Consider the following 21120-nt stretch of genomic DNA (forward strand, 5'->3'; position numbering starts at 1 on the left):
TCGCACTAGGCTCCTGCGACCCGCACCTGTGTCACATTAGGAGCGCGCGGAGGGGTCGCAACCACATGGACATAGCTCCAAACTTTCAACATAACTGGAAGTTAGCTGCCAAGTGTCATGATACACCACTCCTCAGTTCTTACATCACTCCGAGCGCTGTGAAATATAATCGGTATATACGCTACTGGCCATTAAAATTGCTTCACCACGAACATCACGTGCGACAGACGCGAAATTCAACCGACAGGAAGAAGATGCTGTGATATGCAAATGATTAGCTTTTCAGAGCATTCACACTGTAAGTAGGCTGTTTAGGTTTTTGTATTGGTAACGCCATGTAGCGCTCTGTATGGAAATCACTGGCTGTGCTGTGTGCAGTCTGTGGCTGGTTGGTATTGTTGTAATACTCACCATTGTAGTGTTGGGCTGTTGGTTGTTAACAGCGCGTAGCGTTGCGCAGTTGGAGATCAGCCGCCAGCAGTGGTGGATGTGGGGAAGTGAGATGGCTGATTTTTGAGAGCGGATGATCTGGACGTGTGTCCATCAGAAACAGTACATTTGTAAGAATGGATGTCATGAACTGCTATATATATTATGACTTTTGAACACTATTAAGGTAAATACATTGTTTGTTCTCTATCAAAATGTTTCATTTGCTAACTATGCCTATCAGTAGTTAGTGCCTTCAGTAGTTTGAATCTTTTATTTAGCTGGCAGTAGTGGCGCTCGCTGTATTGCAGTAGTTCGAGTAACGAGGATTTTTGTGAGGTAAGTAATTTGTGAAAGGTATAGTTTAATGTTAGTCAGGGCCATTCTTTTGTAGGGATTATTAAAAGTCAGACTGCGTTGCACTAAAAATACTGTGTGTCAGTTTAGTGTTTATCAGAATAAGTAAAGAGAGTAATGTCTGAAAACGTTCAGTTTTGTTCAGTTGTTTGAAAAGCAAATATAAGAGGTTTATCAGCACAGTAATTCATCAACTTTTCTATGGGGACGTTTCATATGGCGACCCTGCCAGGATACCTCACTCGAATCTTCTGATTTTTTCTTGTAGTTTGTGTAATTAGTGTAGCTATTGTTTATTGCTAGCACATAATTATAGAGAGAATTTCCTTTGCAGTTATAGTTATTCATTGTTGTACAGTAAAACAGTTCTGGCATGCATGTAAATGTGCACCAAGTATTTCGCAGCTGCGCTGGCAATTAAGTAGATATTATTTTCAGTGCTATGTTAACGTGTTTTCTTATTTTTCTCTTCAAATTGTGCTTCTATGTGTTATCGTGTGAAACATTGTGACAATAATGGCGTGTGAAAAACGTAACACTAGGCTACAAAGTAAACTGAGAAATAATAGTGACAACGAGTGTAGCTTATCAGCACCACTGTGTAGTGAATTAACAGACATTCAAAGTAGTAATTTGGTAATTGTGCATAGGGAAATGGAGCGGGCGGCAAATAATAGCATAAACAGTGAAACAAATAGTGAACAGGGAAGCATTATCGATCGATCAGTTGCCAACAGCTCGGTTCAGGATTCCGAAATGACACGACTCAATCTTGCGAATACTGTAGATTCAGGTTTTGTGTCTTCACCGTTTTCTCAAATAAGTCAAGACACATTTTCTGCTTTTCAAAATGCGAATATTTCCGGTTCAAATGCACTGCCGAATACTACTGAGGAACATGTTTCAGACACCAGTGCATTGTTATTACAATTAATGCACAAATGGGGCAAAAGCTTCAAAAGTTAGACACAATGGAACAAAATCTTCAAATGTTAGACACAATGGAACAAAATCTTAAAAAGTTAGACACAATGGAACAACACCAGAGACAAACACAGCAACAGTTAGACGGAATGGAACAAAATCTTCAGACCACACTTGAACAAACACGTGAAGATTTAACTACTGAGTTACATAAAATCGAATCGAAATATCAAAAAGTCTGCAATGACGTAAAAACACAAATTTGTGAGCATTTCCAACCTATTTTTTCGCGGCATGAAAACGCATTACAGAATTACGAAGCAGCCATAGAAGAACTGCAAACTATTGTTCATGAAAATCATGAGACCTTGCAAGCTAAAATTGACTTAGTTGCATCTACCGATTCGGTTACGCAACTTGCAAAAACTCAGGAAAACTTAACGGACACAGTAGATACGATTTCAACACAAATGGACACTCTGAAACTTGGTTCAGAGAAACACACTGAGGAAATAAGTACACTATTGGAGAAAGTAGCCGAACTTTCGGATCAGTTCACTAACTTATCTACAAAGGTAGATGATGATCTGAATGACACAATACCTGTAGCCATCACTGACACAGAATAGTATGAACAAATTAAGAAATTCAGTCAAAATCAGAATCAAATTAAAACGCAACACAAAAGAGAAATCTGGAAAGTACAAGATCAGTTGGCACAAGTAATACAAAAATTACATATTTCAGAGGACACTCGCGCTCCAAAACGGGAAGAGGGACTTAGAAATACGGAAAATCCGCAGAATAATAACGCAGGGCATTTCGGAAATTATGAAAGAAATTGCCAAGGTGCACCGAATTTTGAGATGGAACCGCCGACACGAAGTAACAATGAGCGATGTGCGACTCGCCGACACGATGGGTTTGACTATAAGCTGTTCATTACTACACGTAAATTCAAAACATTTAAGAATTCCGACAACGTCATTCATCCACAAGCATGACTTCATTAATTCTCTCATTGTTTTCCTCCCAACTGGTCATTAGAGAACAGATTAGAATTTATGTGTGCTACTTAGAGAATGAACCAGCTGAATGAATGTGATCGGTCATTCAAGATTGTCACAGTGAAAGAGAATTTTATCATGCCTTCCTCTCAGCATATTGGTCTCAAGCTACACAAGACCGAGTAAAACATAGCATCATAATGATGAAACATTTCGAACAATCTGAATTTTCCAGTCTTGTGAAGTATTTTGAAGACATGTTGTACAAGAATCAGTACCTGTCAAACCCTTAAAGCCCCTCAGAACTCATCCGCAATTGCTTAATCAAATTGCCTGAACATTTACGACATATTATTTTGGCAGGACGTTGCAAAGACGACGTTGAAGCTTTTCAGGGACTCTTACAAAAATTGGAAATTGACACTGACAATCGCGGAACGCGAAAACAGGAGCACGACAATAACAGGTCACATCCATTACAATTCCGCGATGATAGAAATAATAAATGGACACGACAAGGCTATTCTTACAACGTAAATCGTGACCAAAACAGACACCACCCCTATGACAACTATTGGCAGAGTAGTAATAATGACAGGGAAAGATCACCTCTCCGCGGTAATGACTATCACAGACACAATCAGAGAAACAGACAATATGGGAACCAAAATAATTATTATCAAGGGAGACAGAATAACTTCAGACGCAACAGTTTAGCGTGCAGTTACGATTCAGGGAGAAATTCTGCACCACGTGACTGACAAAAAAGAAATTATGGAATCTATCGACTTTACAACAGACAATATGATCGTAATGACAAACCTGAATTGCATCAGAACTGGCAGGATTCAAACAGGGCAGGGCCATCTCCGCAAGATGAATTTGTAGAAGTTAGGTCTCCTAATTCTAATAACGACGCACGCCGAGAAAGAGATAGCAGACAGTGACTCGCGCACGTGGCTGGCTCAGAGAAAAATAACGTAGACGCTAACCTGGAGAAAAATTCCAGTATTCTTTACCGACGTATTCCACATGTTAATTGCGTTCAAGTTGAAACTCTGAGTACTATGAAGAGTAAAGGATTGCACCACATTTCACTTGTAAAACCGGTTATTGAAAGATAATCTGCAATGTTTGAAGTTAAATATCCAGTCAAGACCCAAGAACCAAGAGAACTTATTTAAACAGAAACTCGAATGCATTGTTATAGTGAACAGACGACACAGTGTTGTTATCTGTACACTCTTGCTTGTTACTTGCATGATCACGTAATGACTATTAGGCTCACATACTTAGAACATATACTGGCACTGCTAATGAGATTTTCATGCAACATTTTGGTTTACTTGAAAAGAGATTCTCTATTTGAAGTACTTTCTGTGGGATTAAAGATGACATAGCATTTAGTTTCTTTGACAGCTACATGATTATATAATGACGCTACTAATGTGTACCCCCCCCCCCCCCCCATGAACCATGGACCTTGCTGTTGGTGGGGAGGCTTGCGTGCCTCAACGATACAGATAACCATACTGTAGGTGCAATTACAACAGAGGGGTATCTGTTGAGAGGCCAGACAAACGTGTTGTTCCTGAAGAGGGGCAGCAGCCTTTTCAGTAGTTGCAGGGGAAACAGTCTGGATGATTGACTGATCTGGCCTTGTAACACTAACTGATGTGTCGGCAGCTGGGCCAACACCTTGTAGATCGAGATGGCTGAAAATGCACGCTAGACTAACGCAGACTGGCGTGAAGTACTGGAACAGGCTACGTAATTAATGCTATGAAGAAAAGTACGTAGCTGGATTAATACTTATCTTTAATCAATCATTGTGGTACATCGCTCTTGACTATACACAGGAGACTTCAATTACAATCACTGTAAGGCTAATGGCGCCTTGCTAGTTCGTAGCCATTAACTTAGCTGAAGGCTATTCTGTCTCTCGGCTAATGAGAGAGAAAGGCTTCGTACATCTAGTCGCTAGCTAGGTCGTCCGTCCAACTGGGGCGAGTGCTTGTTCGTATCACGAGACCTGCCTTGTGGTGGCGCTAGGTCTGCGATTACACAGTGGCAACATGCGGGTCCGACATGTACTAAATGGACCGCGGCCGATTTAATCTACCACCTAGCAAGTGTGGTGTCTGGCGGTGACACCACATTCCTCCCCCGCAAATCGGCGAACGGTCGTGAGATAAGGCTTCCGCCCGCCGTGGGGAGGACCCCATGTTGACGTATGCGATGAGGTGGGTAGCCTTACAACAGGCGAGGCTGTGCCACCCGCACGCGGCCATTCGGTCCGAGGGGAGCTAGGAAACGCCTGAAAACCTAGTCCAGGGTGCACGTCAACATGCGGTGTATGCGCCCGTAAAGAAACAGGAGGGGCCGAAGGGTCGACCTCCATTGCGTCGGGGTAGCCGACGCGCGATGACGTCATGTGGTCCGGAGCGGGCGGGAGTTCCATGGCGGAGGACAGCTGGTCACGGGAAGCGATCGGCGGCGCGTGACCCAGGGAGGCGCGTGGCGGCTGCAGCGAAGCGTCGAATGCGGGCGGCGCCGGCGGGAGAACAGGCGGCGGTGGCGGCGGCGGCGGCGGCTGCTGCGGCGGCGCGTCGCCATGGGGCAAAATGGAAGGCATCGTCGGTAACACCTGGGGATGAGGCGAGCCAGTAGATGGATCCCCAGGGCGCTGACTGGACGGCACTGTCGCTGAAAGCAGACGGGGAGCGGCAGAACCCGTGCGACGACAGAGGCGCAGCTGATTGAGATGCCGGCGCACCTCACCAGAGGCCACCAAAACCAAATACATCGCGTGGCCGAGGCAGCGAAGAATGCGCCCTGCGAGCCAACGCCGTGAACCGCGATAGTTGCGATAGAATACAACGTCGCTTGGAGCAAAAGCAGGAGTCTGCCGCTGCACAGCAACCTGATGCGGCGGATGCAGCAAAGACATCAAGGTGCGATGAGGACGACCATGGAGCAACTCAGCCGGCGAGGGACCATCTCGGGGCTGAGAGCGATACGAAGACAAAAAGAGCAACAATGCATCCTCCCGAGAATGCGACTCTTTCAATTTCAACATCTGTGACTTGAAAGTCCGGACAAATCGTTCAGCGGCACCGTTTGACTGAGGCGAAAACGGCGCGGATGTCAGATGTTGAATACCATTGGCTTGGCAGAATAACTGAAATTCTGCGGACATGAATTGTGGGCCATTGTCGGAAACAATAGTCTGCGGAAGACCTTCCATGCAAAAGATAGCAGACAACGCTTGGATGGTGGCGGAGGACGTCGTGGAAGACATCCTGACAACAAAAGGAAAATTACTGAAGGCGTCGACCAGAACCAACCATCGAGCAGTCCAGAATGGACCAGCAAAATCAATGTGCAAGCGTTGCCAAGGGTAAGTGGCTTTTGGCCATGCAAAGACTTTCCGCGGCGGTGCGGATTGTTGTTCGGCACACGCCATGCAAGAAGAACACATATTCGTAATCGCAGCATCGATTCCGAACCAAGTACAGTGCTGACGAGCAAGTTGTTTCGTTCGCACTATACCCCAATGTCCTTGGTGAAGAAGCCGTAAGACAGAGGACTGTAACGAACGTGGGACCACGACTCTGGACTGATCATTATCAGAACGCAACAACAAAACACCACGTCGAACAAAGAGTCTCTCCTTGTGAGCAAAAAATCGGCGAACCAACGGATCCGCAATCCGAGACTTTGACAAAGGCCATTGCGTAGCAACAAAACGCAAAACAGTAGCAAGGACAGGGTCAGCAGCGGTGGCTGTAGCTACACGACGAAAATCAATCGGAAACGATTCGACCACTTCATCGGTTTCCGAATCAATGAACATGCAAGCAAGTTCGGAAGAATCGAATGCTTTATCCTCAGCAACCGGCAAACGGGACAACGCATCGGCGTTCCGTGCTTAGCAGTGGACCGATACAAGATATCGTAGCGGTACTGTGAGAGGAAAATAGACCAGCGAATGAATTTCTGCGCCGTACGCGGAGGTACAGGCTTGTTTGGATGAAAAAGCGATGTCAAAGGTTTGTGGTCTGTGATGATGGTAAAATGACGACCATACAAGAATTCATGGACTTGGTAACACCAAACACGAGAGCCAAAGCTTCTTTCTCTATCTGTGAATAATTTCTTTGCGCAGATGAGAGCAATTTTGACGCAAAGGCAATAGGGCGATCATGGGAGCCAACTTTGTGCGCAAGCACAGCACCGATCCCGAAATCCGATGCATCTACCATCAACAAAAGGGGTTTCCGGGGATCGAAAGGCGTGAGGCAAGTATTAGAAAGCAACGCCGATTTCAACTGGCGAAAGGCGCGTTCGCATTCCGTCGTCCAGAGAAACGGAACACCTGTACGGCGTACGCGATGAACCGGAGCCGAAAGAGAAGAGGCATTGCGCACATTCACTCACACCTTGTGATTCTACATTGTTCCTTGTTCTTGGGACCTCATCACGCAATGCGTGGGGAACATTGCGCGCTCTGAAAAATTTCGGTTGCGCGTTTACTTTCAGTTCCAAATGTGCTTCATAGTTTGTAGCGCAACCTAAGCCCAGTGAAAAAATATCTGCAAATTCTTCACATACACTAGAACCACTGTCTGTAGGCACAGTTTGATTCACTGATGGCACCTGATTTACAATAGACATGTTAAACAACTGAAATAAGTCTAAACCAAACAAGTTCACTGCAGTAGAAGAACGAGGAACATAAAATGACACAAGTTTTGTTTGTCCCTTGTACGTTGGAATAAGGCTGCACTGTCCTAACACAGGAATTTTCTGTCCAGAATAACTATGTAACTTAACATTTGCGGCACGCAACGGAGGTTTGCCCAGTTGTTTGTACGTGTCGTGATTGAGCAATGAAACTGCAGCTCCGGTATCGAGCTGGAATGGTATGACCTTGCCATTAAAGTCCAAATCTACAAAAAGTTTATTGTCCTGCTGACGACAAGAGCGACTGTCTCGTGCAATTTGAACAGACACTGGTACAGAATCACTTGCTAATGGACGAGATTTCCGGCGACGTTGACGCACTCTTTTTGCGGGACGAACACAGTCACTGTTAGAAAGAGTGGCACTGGACGGGGTGGAAGTAACGACATGAATGTCCATGGGCGAAGGTCCACGAGCCTGAGTGTCCTTGGGTCGATTCCAGTGCGAAGCAAAGGGCCTGGAATGATTGTGATTGTCGGATCGGAGCTTTTTCTGGCAAACACTTTGAACATGTCCTTTCCTATTACAGAAAAAGCAAATAGCTTGGCGTGACGGGCAATGTTCACGCGAATGTCTAGTAGCACACCGCGGGCATGATTTCACTGCATTTGTAGGCTGGCGCGGCACACGTGGCTTAGAGCGCGGTGGCAGCTGCGTTTGTTTGCGCGAGGGCAGTTGACCGGGCCGCGCAGCTCGCCCGGCGGGCCGGGTAATGTTACACACAGCCGGCGAAGTTTCAAGAGATTCCTGAGCACAGTGAAGTGTGTCCTGTCTATCCAATATGTCTATCAATTGTTGAAGGGAGGGATTAACTAGTTTCAAAATTTGCTCCCATATGCGAACATCAGAAACGTTCTGTGCAATTGCATCACGCACCATTGTATCTGAATAAGAAAGACCACAGTCACAGTCAAAGGCACAGTCCCTAGTAAGTCCTTGCAATGTTGCTACCCACTCCCTATTAGTTTGACCGGCCATACGTTTTGTACGAAAAAACGTATACCGTTTTGCAACTACATTAACTGTTTCTTTGAAATAGGCATCTAAAGCAGACAAAATTTCCTCGTAGGACAGGGTTGCTACGTCGCGTCGGGGAAACAACTTCACTATCACACAGTAAGTGGACACACCGACACAAGAAAGCAAAAACGGCTGCCGCTCATTACCTTGAATTCTGTAGGCGGCGAGGTGGAAGGCGAATTGACGGGACCACTCTTGCCAGGACTCGTGGGTTGCATCAAAGGGTCGGAATTGAGGTGCAACAGCAGGTTGTGGCTGTGGTACCGGTGAAGCGGCGGCGGCCGCATCGGTTTGAATGGCACGTTGACCCAGGACGAGCTGTCCAAGGGCATCCAATAACACCTGCGTCTGCTGATTCTGCAAGCGATAAAATTCGGACAGTACATCTGGAGAATGTGGCGAAGCCATGACACAAATAAATTAGGGCAAAGTAAAACACAAGATCCTTTGTAGACTCGTCGCCATGTGATGTGTCGGCAGCTGGGCCAACACCTTGTAGATCGAGATGGCTGAAAATGCACGATAGACTAACGCAGACTGGCGTGAAGTACTGGAACCGGCTACATAATTAATGCTATGAAGAAAAGTACGTAGCTGGATTAATACTTATCTTTAATCAATCATTGTGGTACATCGCTCTTGACTATACACACGAGACTTTAATTACAATCACTGTAAGGCTAATGGCGCCTTGCTAGTTCGTAGCCATTAACTTAGCTGAAGGCTATTCTGTCTCTCGGCTAATGAGAGAGAAAGGCTTCGTACATCTAGTCGCTAGCTAGGTCGTCCGTCCAACTGGGGCGAGTGCTTGTTCGTATCACGAGACCTGCCTTGTGGTGGCGCTAGGTCTGCGATTACACAGTGGCGACACGCGGGTCCGACATGTACTAAATGGACCGTGGCCGATTTAATCTACCACCTAGCAAGTGTGGTGTCTGGCGGTGACACCACACTAACCAAAACGGCCTTGCTGTTATGGTACTGCGAACAGCTGAAAGCAAGGGGAAACTACAGCTGTGATTTTTCCCGAGGGCATGCAGCTTTACTGTATGGTTAAATGATGATGGCGTCCTCTTGGGTAAAATATTCCGGAGGTAAAATAGTCCCCCATTCGGATCTCCGGGCGGGGACTACTCAAGAGGACGTCATTATCAGGAGAAAGAAAGCTGGCATTCTACAGATCAGAGTGTGGAATGTCAGATCCCTTAATCAGGCAGGTAGGTTAGAAAATTTAAAAAGGGAAATGGATATGTTAAAGTTAGATATAGTGGGAATTAGTGAAGTTCTGTGGCAGGAGGAACAAGACTTCTGGTCAGGTGAATACAGGGTTATAAATACAAAATCAAATAGGGGTAATGCAGGAGTAGGTTTAATAATGAATAAAAAAATAGGAATGCGGGTAAGCTACTACAAACAGCATAGTGAACGTGTTATAGTGGTCAAGATAGACATGAAGCCCATGCCTACTACAGTAGTACAAGTTCATAATCCAAATATCTCTGCAGATGACGAAGAAATTGAAGAAATTTATGATGAGATAAAAGAAATTATTCAGGTAGTGAAGAGAGACGAAAATTTAATAGTCATAGGTGACTTGAATTCGACAGTAGGAAAAGGGAGAGAAGGAGACATAGTAGGTGAATATGGATTGGGGCTATGAAATGCAAGCGGAAGCCATCTGGTAGAATTCTGAACACGGCATAACTTAATCATAACTAACACTTGGTTCAAGAATCATAAAAGAAGGTTGTATACATGGAAGAAGCCTGGAGATACTAAAAGGTATCAGATAGATTAAGTAATGGTAAGACAGAGATTTAGGAACCGGGTTTTAAATTGTAGGACATTTCCAAGGGCAGATATGGACTTCGACCACAGTCTATTGGTTCTGAACTGTAGATTAAAACTGAAGAAACGGCAAAAAGGTGGGAATTTAAGGAGATGGGACTTGGATAAACTGACTAAACCAGAGGTTGTACAGAGTTTCAGGGACAGCATAAGGGAACAATTGACAGGAATGGAGGGATGAAATACAGTAGAAGATGAATGGGTAGCTCTGAGGGATGAAGTAGTCAAGGCCACAGAGGATCAGGTAGGTAAAAAGATAAGAGTAGTAGAAATCCTTGGGTAACAGAAGAAATATTGAATTTAATTGATGAAAGAAGAAAATAAAGTAATGCAGTAAATGAAGCAGGCAAAAGGAATACAAACGTCTCAAAAATGAGATCGACAGGAAGTGCAAAATGGCTAAGCAGGCATGGCTAGAGGACAAATGTGAGGATGTAGAGGCTTATCTCACTAGGGGTAAGGCAGATACAACCTACAGGAAAATTAAAGAGACCTTTGGAGAAAAGAGAACCACTTGTAAGATTATCAAGAGCTCAGATGGAAAACCAGTTCTAAGAAAAGAGGGGAAAGCAGGAAGGTGGAAGGAGTATATAGCGGATCTATAATAGGGCGATGTACTTGAGGACAATATTATGGAAATGGAATAGGATGTAGATGAGGATGAAATGGGAGATACGACACTGCGTGAAGAGTTTGACAGAGCACTGAAGGACCTGAGTCGAAACAAGGCCCTGGGAGTAGACAACATTCCTTTAGAACTACTGACGGCCTTAGGAGAGCCAGTCCTGACAAAACTCCACCTTCTGGTGAGCAATATGTACGAGACAGGCGAGATATCCTCAAACTTCAAGAAGAATATAATAATTCCAATCCCAAAGAAAGCAGGTGTTGACAGATGTGAAAATTACCGAACTATCAGTTTAATAAGCCACAGCTGCAAAATACTAACACGAATTCTTTGCAGACGAATGGAAAAACTGGTAGAAGCTGACCTCGGGGAAGATCAGTTCGGAGTCTGTAGAAATGTTGGAACTTGAGAGGCAATACTGACCTTACGACTTATCTTAGAAGGAAGATTAAGTAAAGGCAAACCTATGTTTCTAGCATTTGTAGACTCAGAGAAAGCTTTTGACAATGTTGACTGGAATACTCTCTTTCAAATTCTAAAGGTGGTAGGGATAAAATACAGGGAGCGATAGGATATTTACAATTTGTACAGAAACCCGATGGCAGTTATAAGAGTCGAGGGACATGAAAGGGAAGCAGTGGTTGGGAACGGAGTGTGACAGGGTTGTAGCCTCTCCCCAATGTTGTTCAATCTGTGTATTGAGCAAGCAGTAAAGGAAACAAAAGAAAAATTTGGAGTAGGTATTAAAAAGCAGGGAGAAGAAATAAAAACTGTGATGTTCGCCAATGACATCGTAATTCTGTCAGAGACAGCAAAGGACTTGAAAGAGCAGTTGAACAGAACGGGCAGTGTCTTGAAAGGAGGATATAAGATGAACATCAACAACAGTAAAACGAGGATAATGCAATGTAGTCGGATTAAGTCGGGTGATGCTGAGGGAATTAGGTTTGGAAATGAGTCACTTAAGGTAGTAAAGGAGTTTTGCCATTTGGGGAGCAAAACAAAATAACTGCTGATGGTCGAAGTAGAGAGGATATAAAATGTAAACTGGCAATGGTAAGGAAAGCGTTTCTGAAGAAGAGAAATTTGTTAACATTGAGTATAGATTTAAGTGTCAGGAAGTCGTTTCTGAAAGTATTTGTATGGAGTGTAGCCATGCATGGAAGTGAAACTTGGACAATAAATAGTTTGGACAAGAAGAGAATAGAAGTTTTCGAAATGTGGTGCTACAGGAGAATGTTGAAGATTAGGTGGGTAGATCACGTAACTAATGAGGAGGTATTGAATAAGATTGGGGAGAAGAGAAGTCTGTTGCACAACTTGACTAGAAGAAGGGATCGGTTGGTAGGACATGTCCTGAGGCATCAAGGGATCACAAATTTAGCATTGGAGGGCTGCTTGGAGGGTAAAAATCGTGAGAGAGACCAAGAGATCAATACACTAAGCAGTTTAAGAAGGATGTAGGTTGCAGTAGGTACTGGGAGATGAAGGAGCTTGCACAGGATAGATTAGCATGGAGAGCAGCATCAAACCAGTCTCAGGACCGAAGACCACAACAACAACACTAATGTGTGACACAAAAAATGGTTCAAATGGCTCTGAGCATTATGAGACTCAACACCTATGGTCATAAGTCCCCTAGAACTTAGAACTACTTAAACCTAACTAACCTAAGGACATCACACACATCCATGCCCGAGGCAGGATTCGAACCTGTGACCGTAGCGGTCACGAGGTTCCAGACTGAAGCGCCTTTAACCGCACGGCCACACTGGCCGGCGAATGTGTGACACAATTTACATTGTTGCTTATGTGCTGTATCTGCTTTATATTTGCACAGTTTTTCTGAATTCTTCTGGAAAGTAAAATATGTTTTAGTAGTAACTTTGTGGTATAGCTACAATAAGACAGCCTCTTTTGTAGCACAACAATGCATTACAGTGTAGTACTTTCTTGATCACGGTACTGTACATAATATCTACGATATCTATACGCATAGCATTTCGCTTTTGTTTATTACTAGGTAAGTACATTGACTTACCCTTTAGTGATGACAGAGATTATGTTACAATATGACGCACAATTTAGCGCTACAGGACACGCATTTGAGTGATTAATCTTGTACTTAAGACATTTATTTTTAAAGATTTTTGAATTACAAAGAAAGTTTTTCGTGATACATTTCATTCCATTGCTGTAATCTGTAACACCTGAGGGTATAATTACATTCATCTGCACCGGGGTACATGCTTACTTTGTGTACCATGTGTTTGGCAAGCACAAGGAACCCTAGCTAATATAGTATTTGCTTATACAACTTTACACATCCGTACCATATTTCTTTAACACTGAATTACACAGCTATCTGATTATTTAACAGAGAAACAAAAATTTTTTATGTCAGTGACACATGTTTACGCAATTACACAGTTGGATAATTTCACACTTATGAAATTGTATTTTGTCTGTACTTTGAGAACTGTTCATACTTTTTTGGAACCGTTGTGATACTATGAGAGCTTTGAATGTCGCATTTGGTATGGGGTCATGATTTTTAAAGTACGTTTGAGGTAGATGACACTATTGAAATGAGCAGAGAATTTTTGTTAGGTTTTCAAATTATTGCAGAAAGCTACGACGTTTTTGAGATTTGGCTGACTTTTTATGATGTTATTATTACGATGACAATGTGTATTATGCTGTTGAGGTATGTTTATGATCAATAAACTGATGCTATATGAGGAATTTGATTATGCTACATATTTATTATGACGAAATATTGAAGAAGTGTCGACGAATATGTATATGTGTAATAAGGTAAGGAATAATGAATAGAAGTTAGGGACTCTGGCTTGCGAAAAAGGATGTTGGAAGCCAAGAATCGTACTTTAAGATTTATGAAATGTGTTAAATGCGTGAATGTATCACAATGTCAGCAAAAATTTTTTGGACGCTGTTATATTTACAGGATTTTGTTTCTACACATTTGTAACGCAAATTCTCGACCTGTGAAATTTTTATATGAGTCTGTCACTGTAGCAGAAACTGCTGTCATAAATATTTCGGTAAGAAAGGTAAGTGACCTTGACGTAATGCGTTTTGGGCGCCTAGCTGAGAGATAGTCGTCTGACAAAAGGAAGCCATTACATGGAGAAAAGAAGAGGTCACTATCCTCACTACTGAAATTTCTTTGTAGAAAGCATCAAAAATACAACACGCTCAAACTTGAAAACATATGATTAACTGCGGAGCTCTTAATTTATGATATTTGCTAAAATGCATAATGAAATGATGAGAAACATTTTACATGTATTGTCTTTCTAGTTGAGAGATTGCTCATTTTGTTTAGTATCTAGTTTCTAGATGCACTGCAGCATTGCTTAAAATAAAATTTTATAGATGTACTAATATAGATATTTTATGCCTACAGATCCAGTAAATAATAACTTTATGATCTACTTAAAAAACATGAGGGAGCACAAAAAGACATTTCCCCTCCCAGGAATTGCATACATAATTTTTGTCAATGACTGATAGCTTTTTAGTAGTGTAAGTTAAGGTGATGCATCACTCTAGTGTTAAGATCTGACATAGTTATTAGACATTTCCTATCTTTACGGTGATATTTTTTGTGCTTGAGCTTTGCCCCGTTTAGATATAGGTTATTGAATTTGCTGCTGCTGTTTGCCAGGCATAGTTCTACTAAATTTCACTTCGTATTACTCTGTGAAGCTAGTTTTACTACTGATTTATTTTTCTTTTTGCTGCACATAGGCTCATATTAGTGATAATGTTGCATTTTCTTTGCTAATTTATATATATTGCTGCTTGCTTTGCCAATATGCATTATTTGTCATTGCTGTTTGTGTTAATTGTTTTGTACTGCTGCCTTGCCTCGTCCCTTAGTATATATATCTGAGCTCAGTACATTTAAGTTAGCTTCAGAGGGGGTAGACTATTTAAGAGAATGAGTTCCGATGGATTGGAAGAAATGCATTGAGAAGTTATTCGAAAAAAGTACAGAATGCAGGTCACTACTTCTTCAAGACTGCATGGAAATCCACTGCTTCTGTGTGCATTTTCTTTTACTACTCAGATTTTGAGAAAAACACTGCAATTATACTGTAATGAATGATCAGGACTGTCTTTATGGACTGTGAGAAAATTTTAGCTTTTGACCAACATTGTATCAGTAAGAGTGTGCATTTGATTTCTTTGTTATTGTAATTGTGAAAAAATTTTAACAAATATGTATTGGCCAGTGCCCAAAACAATTTGTAAAAATTTTTTGTGGGGAGCATGGGGGCTATGTAAGTAGGCTGTTTAGGTTTTTATATTGGTAACGCCATGTAGCGCTCTGTATGGAAATCACTGGCTGTGCTGTGTGCAGTCTGTGGCTAGTTGACATTGTTGTAATACTCCCCATTGTAGTGTTGGGCTGTTGGCTGTTAACAGCGCGTAGCGTTGCGCAGTTGGAGGTGAGCCGCCAGCAGTGGTGGATGTGGGGAAGTGAGATGGCGGATTTTTGAGAGCGGATGATCTGGACGTGTGTCCATCAGAAACAGTACTTTTGTAAGAATGGATGTCATGAACTGCTATACACATTATGACTTTTGAACACTATTAAGGTAAATCCATAGTTTGTTCTCTATCAAAATGTTTCATTTGCTAACTATGCCTATCAGTAGTTAGTGCCTTCAGTAGTTTGAATCTTTTATTTAGCTGGCAGTAGTGGCGCTCGCTGTATTGCAGTAGTTCGAGTAACGAGGATTTTTGTGAGGTAAGTGATTTGTGAAAGGTATAGTTTAATGTTAGTTAGGGCCATTCTTTTGTAGGGATTATTAAAAGTCAGATTGCGTTGCGCTAAAAATACCGTATGTCAGTTTAGTGTTTATCAGAATAAGTAAAGAGAGTAATGTCTGAGGACGTTCAGTTTTGCTCAGCTGTTTGAAAAGCAAATAACGTAAGAGGTTTATCAGCACAGTAATTCATTAATTTTTCGATGGGGACGTTTCTGGTAGTGTTAACTCTGCCGCAGGGATCGCGGGCAGGGGGAGTCTGGCTGGAGTAGGGTGGTGGCGCAGGTGTGTTGAGTGACGCTCCCGTGAATTGCCTTGCTTTCGGGGTTTGACAGCATGTAATTGCTATGATGGTTTCTGACACGGTGTCGCGGACGGGAAGCATTAGCTGGCGCGCATCAAGAGCCCGTTTCGCCTGGTAACCGTGTCGAGAAGAAGGCGCGCCAACGTCCAGCTTCTGCAACAGCTACGGCCGACAATGAGTGATTGTCGCCACATCCTCGATCGACGACTTCAAACCTTCAATCAACCAACAAGGAAGACTGAAAGAACGTAAAGTTTTAGAACTGTATGGCAGACCTCAGCTTTTCAAACTATTCCATTAGCAAAATACAGCAACACATCATGAACCTTTGTTGCTCATTGTCCCAATTGCATTACCAAGCAGGGTCCTTTCCTTTTCCGGAATGAACCCGAGTGTCGTTGAAATTCAAACGCCAGCATTCAAGTAATATTATTCCATTTCACTGCTTTAATTTCAAAGTTCAGTTAAAGTATATTTAGATTACACAGGCACAAATTAATAGTGCGAGTTTTGTTACCATATTATAGCTTACCCGTGACTGCAGCTCAGCTTAGTACGTACTAAATTTTACTATTGTTAGTTGTTAATCAGAATCATTTAATTTAAGTTCAAAGTGAAATCTTTTATTTCTAAATTGGGTAGATTCAAGTAGCTTTTGAAATGATTGTTGAGGTAGCCCAAGACTAACCATACTTTATTGAATTTCGTTGTGCTTCAGAAACAATGGTCACTATTAATTTCAGTCACTAAAGTAAGTTTCAATTTACGGTTTCATTAATTCTTTTGCTAAATTAAGTCAGAGGTAGCGAAATTTACTACTTCTGACAAACATTCAGTTTTCACACAACATGTGTCAAACTTCAGTTGCCACGCTTTTAGTGCTAATTATATGTGCATTAATCTTTCATTTTCAGTTTTTACAGTAGTTGTCCACAGGAATGGCGACCGTAATTTTCCCAAAATCTCAAATATCTAATTAACGCCAATTAGTGGTTAACGTAACGACCGCACATTTACTCTCTTTATTAATTTTACCCTTTTCTCAAAATTGATTTCCACCAGTTTCGTTTGCAATTTTCCTTTCATTTAGGTGTAACCCCTTCCTCCCTCTCTACCGACAGATTAACTTCGGTGACGATTGCTTTTCCCAAATTTCCATTAGGTTCACGCGGTTTAATTTTTCACTGTCATTAAGGTCGATAAGTGAGGGGGAGGCTACACAGTCTAACTTTCATAGCACTTGCAGTGGATCCTGATGCAGTTTGGAATTCCTGTGTGATGGTCTGGATAGATGTCTGCCTATTACAAATTACGGCCCTCTTCAACTGTCGGCGGTCTCTGTCAATCAACAGACGAAGTCTGCCTGTACGCTTTTGTGCTGTATGTGTCCATTTACGTTTCCACATCACTGTCACATCGGGAACAGTGGACCTACGAATGTTTAGGAGGGTGGGAATCTCGCGTAGAGACGTATTACACAAGTGACACCCCATCACCCGACCAAGTTCGAAGTCCGTGAGTTCCGCGGACCGCTCTATTCTGCTCTCTCACGATGTCTAAAGACTGCTGAGGTCCCGGATATGGAGTACCAGGCAGTATATGACAGCACAATGCACTTAATATGAAAGACGCACGTTTTTGGCGGTTTAAGGATACTTTTGATCATATAGTGTATATAATCCTCGGCTGCCTCTTCCATTCCATCTCTCAAACAAACCGGTCGTCTTTGATTGTATTTCTCTCATGTTTATCAGTCAGTTGTTACCTGGAACTTACTCTGAAACTCTCAGAAAACTCTAGTTTCTCAATTTATATAGGTCCCATGTCTTTCATTTCCTACCATTTTGTGTATTCTTTAGTTTCAGTCTACAGTCCATGGACAAGACAACAGGTAATATCTTACAGTTTTAAATCTGGTTCCGAAATATCCGCCTAACCATTAATTAATCAATTTGAAACCATCCAATGTCTCCACGTATTTTCCATGTATAGAAACTTCTTTTCTGATTTTTCAACCAACTCTTAGCAATGATTAAATTATGCTCTGTGCAATATTCAACCATGTAGCGTCTTCTCTCATTTCTTCTTTCCACTCCCTTTTCCCGTGTTATTTTTCTTCTGTAGATCTACCTTCTACCGAATGCCAGTCACAAATCTTCCCATCTCTTCGTCATCTGAGGAATTTGTTAGCTTTTAAACATGCACAACTGTATGGGTGTTGGTTTGTGTCTGTCTTGGCCATGATAGTGTGTTATCTAACTTCAACCTATCCATTTCCCCATTTAATTTTCTAACCAACCTATCCGATTATAGGATCTAACATTCCACGCTCCACTTTGTAGAATGTCAGTTTACTTAACCTGATGACGACATCATCCTGAGTAGTTTCTGCCTAGGAAACGGAATGTGGGGCTATTTTTCCTACGGATTATTTTACCCGAGAGGATGCCGTAATCATTTAGCGATGTTGTAGAGCTGCATGTCCTCGGGAAAAGTAAAAGTGTAGCGGCCTCCGGATTTATGCCGTCCCACCACTGCGAGGCCATATTGGCTAATGTTACAAGGCCATATCAGTCAATCATCCAGATTGTTGCCGCTAGAATTACTGAAAACGCATCTGCGTGTCTTCAAGAAGTATATGTCCGTTTATTGCTGTGATCGTCTATTTGCTTAAACTCTTCTGCCACGAATTTCTCTTCTGTGGCAGCTCTTTTACATCAGAGTAGCACTTGCATCTCACGTCCTCAATTATTTTCTGGATGTATACCTATCTCTGTAATCCTACAATTTTTTCGCTCTACAGCTCCAGCTAGTAGATGTGGCAGTTATTCCCTGATGTCTTGACAGATGTCCTATTATCCTGTACCTTCCTCTTCTCAGTGTTATCCATATACGTGTATTTCTTTCCTCGACAATTCTGCGAAGAACCTTCTTATTCCTCACCTTATCAGTCCAACTAATTTTCAACATTCTTCTGTATCATCACATGGCAAATTCTGCAGTTCTCTTCTGTTCCAGTTTTCCAACAGCCCATGTTTCCCTGCCACACAATTCTGTGTTCCGAACTCACAGTCTCAGAAAGTTCATTCTCAAATTAAGGACTGTATTTGACTGGTAGACTTCTTTTCACCCTTTTTTGCACTGATATTCCGTTTTTATGTCCTCTTTACTGCGTCCATCGTGGGTTATTTTACTGCCTATATAGCAGAATTCCTTCACTTAATTCGTGAACACCAATTCTGATGTTAAGTTTCTCGAGATTTTCAATACCGCTACTTCCCATTACTTTCATATCCCCATTTGGTATACTGTACTCGTTATGTTGTTCATTCCTTTCAAAAGATCCTGTAATTCTTTTTCACTGTCCCAGCGGACAGCAGTATTATCAGTGAATCTTATCACTGATATCCTCTGACCTTGAATTTTGATTCCACTCTTGAATCTTACTTTTACTTTCGTTATTGCTTGTTCGATGTAAAAATTGAACAATATAGGCGAAAGACTACATCCCTGTCTGATACGCTTTTCAATTCGCACCCTTTGTTCTTGGTCTTCTAGTATTATTGTTCCTTCTTCGTTCTTGTACACATCTTTCCCTATAACGTACTCCTATTTTCTAAGGATTTCGAACATGTTGCATCATTTGATACTGTCGACCACTTTTTTCTAGTCGACAAATCCTACGATTGTTTCGATTTTTCTTCAGTACTGCTTCCATTATCAGCAACAGTGGAAGAACTGCCTCTCTGGTGTCTTTGCCTTTTTTAGGGCCACGTTGTTCATGTCATCACCTAAGAGATCCTCAATTTCCATTCATATTTATATGATTCGTTTCAGTGATTCGGGTGCATGAGCTGTTAAGCTGATTTTACGACAATTATCTCTCTTGTCGGCTCTAGTAATCTTCAGAATTGTGTGGATCATGCTTTTCCGAAAGTCTAGTGGTATAACGCCACTCTGATACCATGTACACGTCAATGTGAATATAAAAATTGTTCAAAATACCCTATTGAATGTTCTCAGACTTACAACCTAAGCAAACATAAAATTCACTTACAGTTTGCAGAGGTGTACTGTCACTTACATTCGTTACCTGACTGTTGTAACACTACCTTAAAATTCCTTGTTTGTCCCAAATTCGACAGTTTTGTTCTTAAAATATTTAGTTACCTGCCGCTTTGTTATCCAACGAATCCTAAAAATAATCACAACACTAAGATTCTGTACAATCAAAAACTCCTATTTATCTTTCCTTTAGTTTGAAACTTACAAGAACTTGCGTTGTTATAGTTTTACTAGATGTCTGAGCCCTATGCGCTACTTAAATTTAGTAACTAGGTCATGTAAATACTTAATTAACTTTACAAAAATCTGCAAAAGGGTGGTAATTTGAAGGCCAATGCCTATGAATACCTCTAATTTTACCTCCCATACCTCAGTCAAAATAATAGTCTATTTCAAATTATCATTTCTTTTTCCACAAAGCCTCTCCTTAATGAATGCTGATCGACAATTAGATAATAATGAGAACTTGTAATGACTGTGAGTTTTGCATTGTCGTAAGTTTTTCTGTTTTCGTGACTGCTATATTTCTAGCGGGTTTCATTTAGTTCTGAATACGCACTACCCTATCTGGTAGTTTCTTTTTCTTTTTCCGTTAGCTTCCAATTTCCAGTCGTACTCACACATTATGTTTGTTGTTACATCAACCTCTTTACGTGCATTTTATGTAGATTCCATTACTAATGCACGAATTTTGACTTCGTAGTTTTCACAATCTCCTTTATTACCTACTTTGATTATACCGTTTTCTTCAACTTGTACCCCAGCCTTTCTGCCTTCAGTTCTTTCACACTTCCGTTGATAACGATAAACATGTAATTCATAACGTTAATAGCATAGTCAATCACTCACAAACTTTGCGAAATGCCCCTCTCTCCCCACGGAGTAATTGACGATACATTTAGTTCCATCCAGGCACAGTAGCGTCATACTCAGACCGCATATTTATTCTTTCTCTTTGCGTTCTCCATTTTCTTCTGCTACTCTTCTCATTCG

Source organism: Schistocerca serialis, chromosome 4 (assembly GCF_023864345.2).
Source record: "Schistocerca serialis cubense isolate TAMUIC-IGC-003099 chromosome 4, iqSchSeri2.2, whole genome shotgun sequence".
In the NCBI taxonomy this organism is placed as follows: domain Eukaryota; kingdom Metazoa; phylum Arthropoda; class Insecta; order Orthoptera; family Acrididae; genus Schistocerca; species Schistocerca serialis.